Below are 10,761 nucleotides of genomic sequence, written 5' to 3' on the forward strand. Positions count from 1 at the left end.
GTCTACTCCTAGTCTGAACAATATTCTTAAAGAATATGACTTGAGCTTTAGAAAGTTCTTATCTAGAGGTATTGGAAGAAGTCAACTTGCCTCTATGATATATGCTATTAGTGGAAACAAGAGAGTTGGCATAGGCTATGAGGGTGAAACCCCATACAAACTTGAACCTGTAGATGATATGAAAATCACATACAAGCCCTTGTATGATCAGTTCAAGTATGGCCACTCCCATGATATTAAGCTCACATCACATGCGAAAAGCTTTCACTTTACACATACTAAGAAGCATGTGACACAAAATAGAAAATATCATGTAACTCAAACTAAGGAATATCATGCTGTACCTCCTGTTATTTATCATGCTAAACCCAAGTTCAATCAGAACTTGAGGAGAACTAACAAGAAAGGACCCAAGAAAATGTGGGTACCTAAGGAAAAGATTATCCCTGTTGCAGATATCCTTGGCTGCAAAGAAGACAAAGGAAAGCATGTCATGGTACCTGGACTCTGGGTGCTCGTGGCACATGACGGGAAGAAGGTCTATGTTCCAAGACCTGGTGCTTAAATCTGCTGGAGAAGTTAAGTTTGGAGGGAATCAGAAGGGAAAGATCATTGGCTCAGCAACCATAAGTATTGGTAACTCTCCTTCCATAACTAATGATCTTCTTCTAGATGGATTATCTCATAACTTATTGTCCATAAGTCAATTAAGTGACAATGGTTATGACATAATCTTTAATCAAATGTCTTGCAAGGCTGTAAGTCAGAAGGATGGCTCAATCCTATTTACAGGCAATAGAAAGAATAACATTTACAAGATTGATCTTCAAGATCTTAAGAATCAGAAGGTAACTTGTCTTATGTCTGTTAGCGAAGAGCAATGGGTCTGACACAGAAGATTAGGCCATGCTAGTTTGGGAAAGATTTCTCTGATTAACAAACTAAATCTAGTCAGAGGACTCCCTAATCTAAAATATAAATCAGATGTTCTTTGCGAAGCATGTCAGAAAGAGAAGTTTTCCAAACCTGCATTCAAATCTAAGAATGTTGTCTCTTCCTCTAGGCCGCTAGAACTTCTGCACATTAATCTGTTTGGCCCAGTCAAAACGGCATCTGTCAGAGGGAAGAAATATGGATTAGTCATCATAGATGATTATAGCCGTTGGACATGGGTAAAGTTCTTGAAACACAAGGATGAGTCTCATACAGTGTTCTTTGACTTTTGTACTTAGATTCAATCTGAGAAAGAGTGTAAAATCATAAAGGTCAGAAGTGATCATGGTGGCGAATTTGAGAATAGATTCTTTGAGATTTATTTCAAAGAAAATGGTATTGCCCATGATTTCTCTTGCCCTAGAACTCCACACCAAAATGGAGTTGTAGAGCGAAAGAATAGGACTCTACAAGAAATGGCCAAAACCATGATCAATGAAACCAATATGGCTAAGCATTTCTGGGCAGAAGCAATAAACATTGCATGTTATATTCAAAATAGAATCTCTATCAGACCTATTCTTAATAAGAATCCTTATGAATTGTGGAAGAACAAAAAGCCCAACATTTCTTATTTCCATCCATTTGGATGTATATGTTATATTCTGAACACTAAAGATCAAATGAGTAAGTTTGATTCTAAGGCACAAAAGTGTTTCCTTCTTGGATATTCTGAATGCTCAAAAGGCTACAGAGTATACAATACTGAAACATTGATTGTTGAAGAATCAATCAATATCAGATTTGATGATAAGCTTGGTCTTGAAAAGCCAAAGCAATTTGAGAATTTTGCAGATATTGAAATCTCTAACTCAGAAGCTGAAGAACCCAGAAGCAAAGTGTCAGAAGATCAAGTTGCTGCTTCACTAGAGAATCTCAAAATTTTTGAAGAGCCAACTATCTGAAGATCTTCTTGACTCAACTCTGCTCACTCAGAAGATGGTATCCTTGGAAAGAAGGATGATCCTATCAGAACAAGAGCATTCCTTAAGAACAATGCAGAATGTCAATTTGGTCTTGTATCTCTTATTGAGCCAACTTTTGTTGATGAAGCTCTAGAGGATGCTGACTGGATAATTGCTATGCAAGAAGAACTAAATCAGTTTACAAAGAATGATGTCTGGGATCTTGTTCCAAAAGGATTTAACATCATTGGTACGAAGTGGGTCTTCAGAAACAAGCTAAGCGAAAAGGAGAAGTTGTAAGAAACAAAGCCTGACTGGTTGCTCAGGGCTATAGTCAGCAAGAAGGGATTGACTATACATAAACCTTTGCACCAGTGGCCAGGTTAGAATCTATTCGCTTATTGATTTCTTTTGCCACTGAACATAACATCACTCTATATCAGACGGATGTTAAGAGTGCCTTCTTAAATGGTTATATAGATGAGGAAGTTTATGTCCACCAACCTCCTGGTTTTGAAGACTCTAAGTCTCCAGAACATGTGTTTAAACTAAAGAAGTCATTATACGGATTGAAGCAAGCTCCTAGAGCTTGGTATGAAAGATTAAGTTCTTTCCTTCTGGATAATGGTTTCACTAGAGGAAAAGTGGATACTGTTGCACCCTGATTTTTACCCTACGATTTTCATGTCATTTGCATCATTACATCTTTTATTATTACTAACCCTTATTCAAAATTACAAAAAAAAAAATATATTCATGTTCATTTTGCACATTTTTGATAGAACTCTCAGTTTAATAGTATTTTTATTCACTGTTACTAACCTTGTACGATTTTACAATTTTAATCTTAATTCGATTTAATCCTTTAAATTGAATTTTTATTAAAGTTTAAAATCAATGTTCTTTTTATTATGTTTTTGTGTGTTTTGTCATCTTATCGTATTTAGGTGCAAATAATAAAAGGTGCATGGTCCATGTTATTTAATCCAAGGTTCAAGCCACAAAGTTTCTAAAGCCCATTTTCTATTTTTGGTACAAGTTTAGAAGCAAATCAAGCAATGAAGAAAAATTGGGACTCCTCAAGAGCTGCATGTCACGTTTCACAGTGGGGATTTGCACCAAGTTTAACAATTTCACTCATTTTCTCATTTACAAAGAAACACACATTTTATTTGAATTGGACCTTCATTTCAAAACAGAATTTATTCACAAATCTCCACCCTGTCCATTCTCACCTCCTTGTACCTGAAAAAAAAACAAAAAAAAGACAAAGTTAGTACCATTGCACAACCATTACCGCCTCCGTTACTCTGCAACAGGTCCAAAATTCTGCTCCACTCCCTCTGCAAATTTCATTCCACCACTCACAATTTGTACAAAGATCAGAAAATGTTCCCCTTGATCTTATCCAAATTCCTCATATGCCCTCACTCTCCTCACTCTATATAACACTACTTAGCATACAAGCAAGGGGAGGAAGTAAATTGATAAAAAAAGCTCTGTTGAAACCGATACTACTCTTCCTCCAAGCTACCACCAATAACCTTCATATCACTCTTTCAAAAACCGATTTACATCCATCCTTCATACCATAAAACCTGCAAAACCATTCATCCGCTTTAACTTCATACTCACCTATTTGAAACCGATACGCTTTAACTTCATACTCACCTGTTTGAAACGATCCAAACTTGCAACAACATCACGTACGCATAATCATCACCAACAGAACAACAACATTATCGTGGCCAGATCACAATGCATCGAAGCAGCATGAGACAAACTTCGTGATTCTACGTCAACATTCGCAGCAACTTTCAACCACAGTGAAATAGAAGAACGGAGGCGGAATAGAAGCTGAATCGGACAAGGGAGAATCAAAAGTGATACCTGAGAAGTTCCGTAGAGAAATTCGTTTTACTGGTAATCATCACAATTTGCTCAAATTATTGCCATTGTAATACATTTTCTTCTCTACAAGTCGTGCTATACTGGTTGTTTTTATGCTTGGTGTTCCTTTGAATGTATCGATTTGATGTTTATTTTGCCAAGACTTTAGGTTTTCCTTGCTTTTAATTTCATGCTTGATTTTGAACTTTTGTTGGATTTGTATGGACTGATTGAAGAAAAGTTAGAGAGGGGATTTTGTTGTTGGTTGTTGTTCAAAGCAGAGAGAGATGAGAGAGGATTTTGGTCGTTGTTGTAAAAACGTGAAAAGAGATGAGGTGGGAGGCGGACATCACCTTCACATTTTAGGGTTTCTTTAGTTGGTATGTTGTTTCGAACTTAAGTGCCAAGCCCAAATGAATTTCATGTTCATCACCTGATGCTTAGGAATACACCCTTCATGGGGACTGACTTGATTCAATTAATATGGGCTTTCTTCTTTGAGCCCAATGGCTTTTTATTTAAATCTCTCTTTACATGATTCTTGAGTCTATGTTTGTTTAAATTGTTTAAATTTCTTGTTTTATTATTTTTTTTTATTTTTAATTGTTCAAAAATATTTATAAAAATACCAAAATATTTTATTTTCATTACATTATAGTTTATATTGTTAAAAACCCAAAAAATATTAGATTAGCTCTTAATTTTTCAATACTAGATAGAATTAAAATAATTTTTAGGATTTAGAAATTTCCCTTTCGTTTAGTTTTAGTTTCTTTTTCTTTTTAACTTTTAAAACACTTAATAATTATCAAAATGGGAGAAGGGTGAGTATCCTTGCATTGGGATTTAATTCACCACTATCCACATTTCCCTCTAAAAAATACCCAACAAAAAACACTTAATTTACTTAATAATTTTCAGACTTTAAAAAAAGTAGAAAAGGGTGAGTATCCTTGCATTGGGATTTAATTCACCATTATCTACATCAAAAAATACCAATCAATTCAAATTTCTTTTCCTTTTTAAGAACATGTTAATTCCTTTCCACGACAATTGTGTAAGTCTCCAAAGGTCGAGCAGCAGTGGAATGCGACGTTTAACATCGTTCATTTAAAAAACATAAAAACATACAAAAATTTGTAAGCCGAACTACGGCTGCTCTGATTCCTTAAAGGGATACGTAGGCATTGGGTCGCGGGGCCTGGACGAGCACATCTTTGTAAATATTTCTTTCTTTTCCCTGTGTTTATTTTCTTTTCTTGGCGCGTTTTCCTTTAACTTTTAGTTTTAGACTTTTAGATAACACCCATAGATTTAGACTAACAAGAGCGGGTCCCGTCGAGTACGACGGACGTGAGGAGTGCTAATCCCTTCTCCTTGCGTAACCGACACTCTTACCCTTTCTCTTGGTCGTAAGACCTTTGTTTTTTTTCCCTTAGGTTTTATTCGATGTTTTTCCTTTCCCGTCTCGGGATAAATAAATAATCGATGGCGACTTCATTGATCTTTAATCATCAGTTGATGTTCGATCCGGTTATCACAGATACTACTCTCTTTTGTAAAACCTTTAAAAAGGATATTTTAATTTGCCAAATATATGTTGATGATATTATCTTTGGAACATCTAATGCTACACTTGGAAAGGAGTTTGCTAAGTCTATGCAGGCTGAGTTTGAAATGAGCATGATGGGAGAACTCAAGTATTTCCTTGGGATCCAGATCAATAAAAAATCAGAAGAAACTTACGTTCATCAGACCAAGTATGTGAAAGAACTTCTGAAGAAGTTTAATCTTTCTAAAAGCAAAGAAGCAAAAACTCCTATGCATCCAACGTGTGTCCTAGGTAAGGATGAGGTAAGTAAGAAGGTAGATAAGAAGCTCTACAGAGGTATGATTGGATCTCTTCTATATCTTACTGCTTCTAGACCTGATATTCTATTCAGTGTTTGTCTGTGTGCAAGATTCCAATCAGATCCTAAAGAATCTCACTTAACAGCTGTTAAGAGAATTTTGAGGTATCTGAAAGGTACTACTAATGTTGGTTTAGTCTACAGAAGATCTGAAGAATACAACTTAGTAGGATATTGTGATGCTGATTGCGCTGGAGATAGAGTTGAAAGGAAAAGTACTTCTGGAAGTTATCAATTTCTTGGAAGTCACCTGATCTCTTGGTACAGCAAGAAGCAAGCTACATTGCCCTTTCTACAACAGAAGTTGAATATGTTGCTGCTGCTGGGTGTAGTACACAGATGCTCTGGATGAAGAGTCATCTAGAAGATTATCAGATATATGAGAGTAACATTCCTATATTTTGTGATAAAACTTCTGCTATCTGTTTATCTAAGAATCCAGTCTTACATTCCAAAGCTAAACATATTAAGATTAAACATCATTTCATTAGGGACTATGTTCAAAAGGGTGTTCTATCTTTAAACTTCGTTGATACAGACCAATGGGCTGATATCTTTACAAAACCCCTTGCTGAAGATTGGTTTAAGTTCATTCTGAAGAATATCAGTATGGATTTATGCCCAGAATGAAAGGATGAGAAGTTCTGGTATATGGATTAGATTTGAAATGATCTATTTTGTTTTTCTTATAAGAAGTTCTGATGTTGATCAGTTAGATATTCTGATTCTGTTGTTACTAACGTTCCATATGTCTAAGTTGATTCAGAATCTCTTTTAAAGCAAAACAGCTGTCACCAGCTTTTCCAGAAGTTGAACATGTGTTCACTCTATTTTGACAAGCACGCGTGCAGTTGAGGAGACGCCGCCCTAGGTAACTGTGCAAATCATTTCAAATATTACGTTATCTCTCCTAACGTCACTTTTCATTAAATGCATTTGATTGTTTGTTTTTTCTGGAATCCTGTTCATTCAGAAACATATTGCATTTCATTTCAAATCCGTGCCTATATAAACTCATCCCCATAACATTTCATCTCTTTACATTCTCTCTCTTTGTTCGTTGTTATTTTTGTGTTCATCTCTCTTGTATTTGCATAAACCCTAGTTTCTTAAACCGAATCTCAGTGTGAATCCATGGCTTCATCCTCGAATGTTCAACGTAAGGTATCATCGCAATAACAAGTTCAACAAAAGAGATCTTCATTTACTCTTTTGAAGACTTGTTCTATTCCTATAACTGAACTGGAGGTTCTCTGCGAAACCATGGTGGATTTTGAAAGTCTTATGGCACATGATTTCAAAACCAAAACTGCAATGTTGGTACAAAAATGGTCGAACTACTTTGAGAGGTTGATTGGACCAGTTTATCCTTTTTTTGGTTAAGGATTTCTGGACGCATGCTATAGTTACTCCAACTGCTATCATCTCTTTCGTGCTAGGGCATGAAGTGGTTATAACTGATAAATTGATAAGGAAGTTGTATGGTCTTGAGGGAATAGATGGCATTACTTGTGCTCTTCCTGGAAGAATTGACTGGGCTAAAGTTGATAAAGAACTGTTTACTTCTAGTATTGCATCTCCATTCAACACTGCCTTGAAGCCTTCCTACAGAATATGGGCTGAGATCATTCTGGGATCTCTCTATCATAGGAAGCAATCAAGCGCTGCTACTAATGTCAATCAGGATCAGAAGTACATCATATTCTGTATTGAAAAAGGAATGAGAGTCAATTTAGCACACATTCTTTTTCAACATCTGAAGACTAACATTGAAGAATCAAGAGATGAAGAACGTCAGAAGAATCCCAACCTCAAAAGGAATAATATCCCTCTTGGGAGGATGGTTTGAGATATTCTGATTGAAAGTGGATTGATAGAACTTTTGAGAGCAGCTGGCTCACCTAAGTTCTTAACAGTTATCCAAGGAGTCATTCTGAATGCTCATTCTCTAAAAAGGATGCAGCTGATTGAAGAAGTGACTACTCTTCCAACAATGTTTCCAGATATTATGACGAGAATGACTCCTGTTGAGAGCTTCTCTCACATGTTCAAAGAGGAGCTAGACAAATCTGTCAAACGCTATCTGAAGTCATGCGTTAAAGCTCAAACTTCTGTTGATCCTGCGTGGATTCGAGGAAAAACTCTTCCATCTCTGGATGAGTTACGAAAGAAAGAAAAGAAGAAGAAAGAAAAGAAACTGAAGAGAAAGGCCACAGAAGCAGGACCTGATGCTAAGCCAACAAAGAAGCAGAAGAACCCTTTTGATTCTCTCAAGGTACAATCTGATGAATACCTTGAAAAACGCATTCATAAAGCTTTTCTTGCAGATTCTTCTATCTGCCCCCCTTAGAAAAAGCCTTCTCCTTCTGTCATTCCATCTTCTTCCATAACCTTAAACAGAAATCAACCACTCCCTTCTACACAAATTCTGAACCCTTAACCACTAAATGCTATTCCCCAAACTCCTTCTAAAATTTTTCTCTCATCCACCTCCACACCAGAATCCTCATCTTCTCTAACCTCTTCCATCACCCCTGCTTTACCATCCAGAGAATCTAAATCGTACTGTCTTCTGTACCCTGATTATCGTTTCACTTTCAATCCTCCTGAACCATCGATTGGTGTTAGCTACTACATGCTAATGGATAAAGTAAGAATAGGGTTAGATACTATGAAAGCTTCTTATGACTCCAATTTGGATCATGCTGCTTCTAGAGCTTTGTGGAGAATCTTTGAGAAGGACATTCTGAATGATATTCTGAACATCCAGAAGAGATGCTTGGCTGCTGCACATGAATCTTCTAGTTACTTTTTGGATCTAGATAATGGTAAGTACTATCATCCCATCAAAAGCTGGATATCTCTTGAGGAGAAGAAGTTTGTTGATGAGCTTGAAGATGAACCATGCCTTGCTATGGTTGTGTGGAAGCCCCAGTATAGTGTTCTGACTGGAGACTTTCAATCAATATTTAACTGGTTAAGGGAGAATCCCTCTTCTAAGGCACCAGATATGGTATATCCAGAAGTTGAATACCCTTCAGAACCTTCTGCTCCTACACCTCCAAGGAACTTGACTGAAATTCTTAAGGCTCTTGAGACATCAGAAGCTGAACTTCCTGCTCCTGATTATGCTGAGGCTGAGAATCAAGTTGCTGAGACTCATTTTGCTGAGAATCAAGATGATGTTCTCATGATTGATGCTGCTGTTGAGAATCCTACTCCTCTTCTGGACAATAGCGATGACGCCTCTTCTACTGGTCCTTCTGTTCTGATGAACACCATGAAGGTTCTTCAACAGAATCAAGCTGATCTTGCTTCTCGTCTAGATAAGCATGAGGATACTCACAATGAGTTCAGATCGTTTATGAAGACGCAGACAAAAAGCACTGCTGAGATTCACAACCTTCTGGCCAAGATAGTTTCTAAGTTAGGCTAGTCGTAGTCTGTTCGGTCTTAGTTGTTTTCTTGTTTCTTGCATCTGCCTTCTATGTAAGTATCAGATATGCCTAAGAGGGAGGGTGAATTAGGTTTTCAAAAATTAATCGGTTTTATGAGAATGTCTCTACTAATTTTTTGGTTAAGTGTTTGAAGGCTTTTGATGGTGTTTATCTTTTTCTTAGTAATGGTAATGAAAACGGTAAAAGCGGAAAGATAAAGAACACAACGATATATACTGGTTCCCCTCACAATCCGAGAGTACTCCAGTCCCCTTTCAAACACGAAAGAGATTTCACTATAGTTAGAATGATTGTACAAGCCTATGCCTACTATCTAACCTATAGGGTGATCAAAGGTTCTTAACACCTTTAAGATCAATCAACACTAATGTGGATGAAGAACAATCCTCTTCAAACACACCACTTACTTCCAACAATCCTGGATAGTAAGGAAACAATATCTTTTACAAGAGTTTTTGGATGAAGTTTGTATAGCAATATCAATCTTGGATTGATCTTCTTCTTCAAATAAACAATTCTCAAAATGGATATAAGTGTTCACAATGTATGCATGAAACTTTGAATGAATTTTCAATGAAAATGTGTATAGAAAGTTTCACTTGAAAAAGAGTATTTGATGAACACTTGGAAATATTGAAAGATGAAGAATATATAGTTTATGAATTGTTAATGAAGAAGGTGATTAATGATTATGAAAGATGTAGTATTTATAATGTGTTAAACACCTCTTTGAATGGTTATTTTTCCATGAAGCAATGCAATGATTAAGTGGTATGAAAACAAATTCGTTTGAATGAAATCATGCAATGGAAAAACACACTGGTTCAGTAGGAACCGGTTCCTACCTGGGACAACCCGGTTCCTGCTGAACGTTACAGCAGAAATATTTGAAATCTGAACTGAGGAACCGGTTCCCACCTAGGGACAACCCGGTTCCTAGTAGTAAAACACAGAGATGATGAAACTGAGAATGCTGGGAACCGGTTACCCCATATGGACAACCCGGTTCCTAAAACCTTTATTTTGAATTTTACATATGAAAAAGGTTTTAAATGAACTCTTTAAAATATGAAACTTGTAGATGATTATGATATGCATGAAAATATATTTTGTGAACAATTATATGTCAAAGTGAGTATTGTTTATACCTTTGACGTTTTAGCTCGATTCTTGAATCTTCACAATTTCTTCAAGACTTTGAAATGATGTATTTTTGCTTAATACTTGAAATTCTTTTTGCACATCCTTTATGAAAGCTTGATGTCCATATTGTCTTCATCAAAACCAATTATGCTTGAGAAGCTTGCAATTACATTCTCCCCCTTTTTGATGATGACAACCAAGTCTTGAAAAAGTGTTGAAAAATAAGTTGTTTTGTGTTTTGAATATATGTTGAATAATGCAAGGCTCCCCCTATGTTAGTGACTCCCCCTAAATCCATGATTTCTTTGATTTATGGTGATGAATTCATTTGATGTTATGGCCTGCATTTCTCTTTTAAAAACAAAACAACAAAACACATGCATATTTCTTCTCCCCCTTTGTTATTATCAAAAAGGATGGGGAAAAAGAGAGAATATATATGAAATATAACACAATTTTGAA

Source organism: Vicia villosa, linkage group LG7 (genome assembly GCF_029867415.1).
Source record: "Vicia villosa cultivar HV-30 ecotype Madison, WI linkage group LG7, Vvil1.0, whole genome shotgun sequence".
Classification (NCBI taxonomy): domain Eukaryota; kingdom Viridiplantae; phylum Streptophyta; class Magnoliopsida; order Fabales; family Fabaceae; genus Vicia; species Vicia villosa.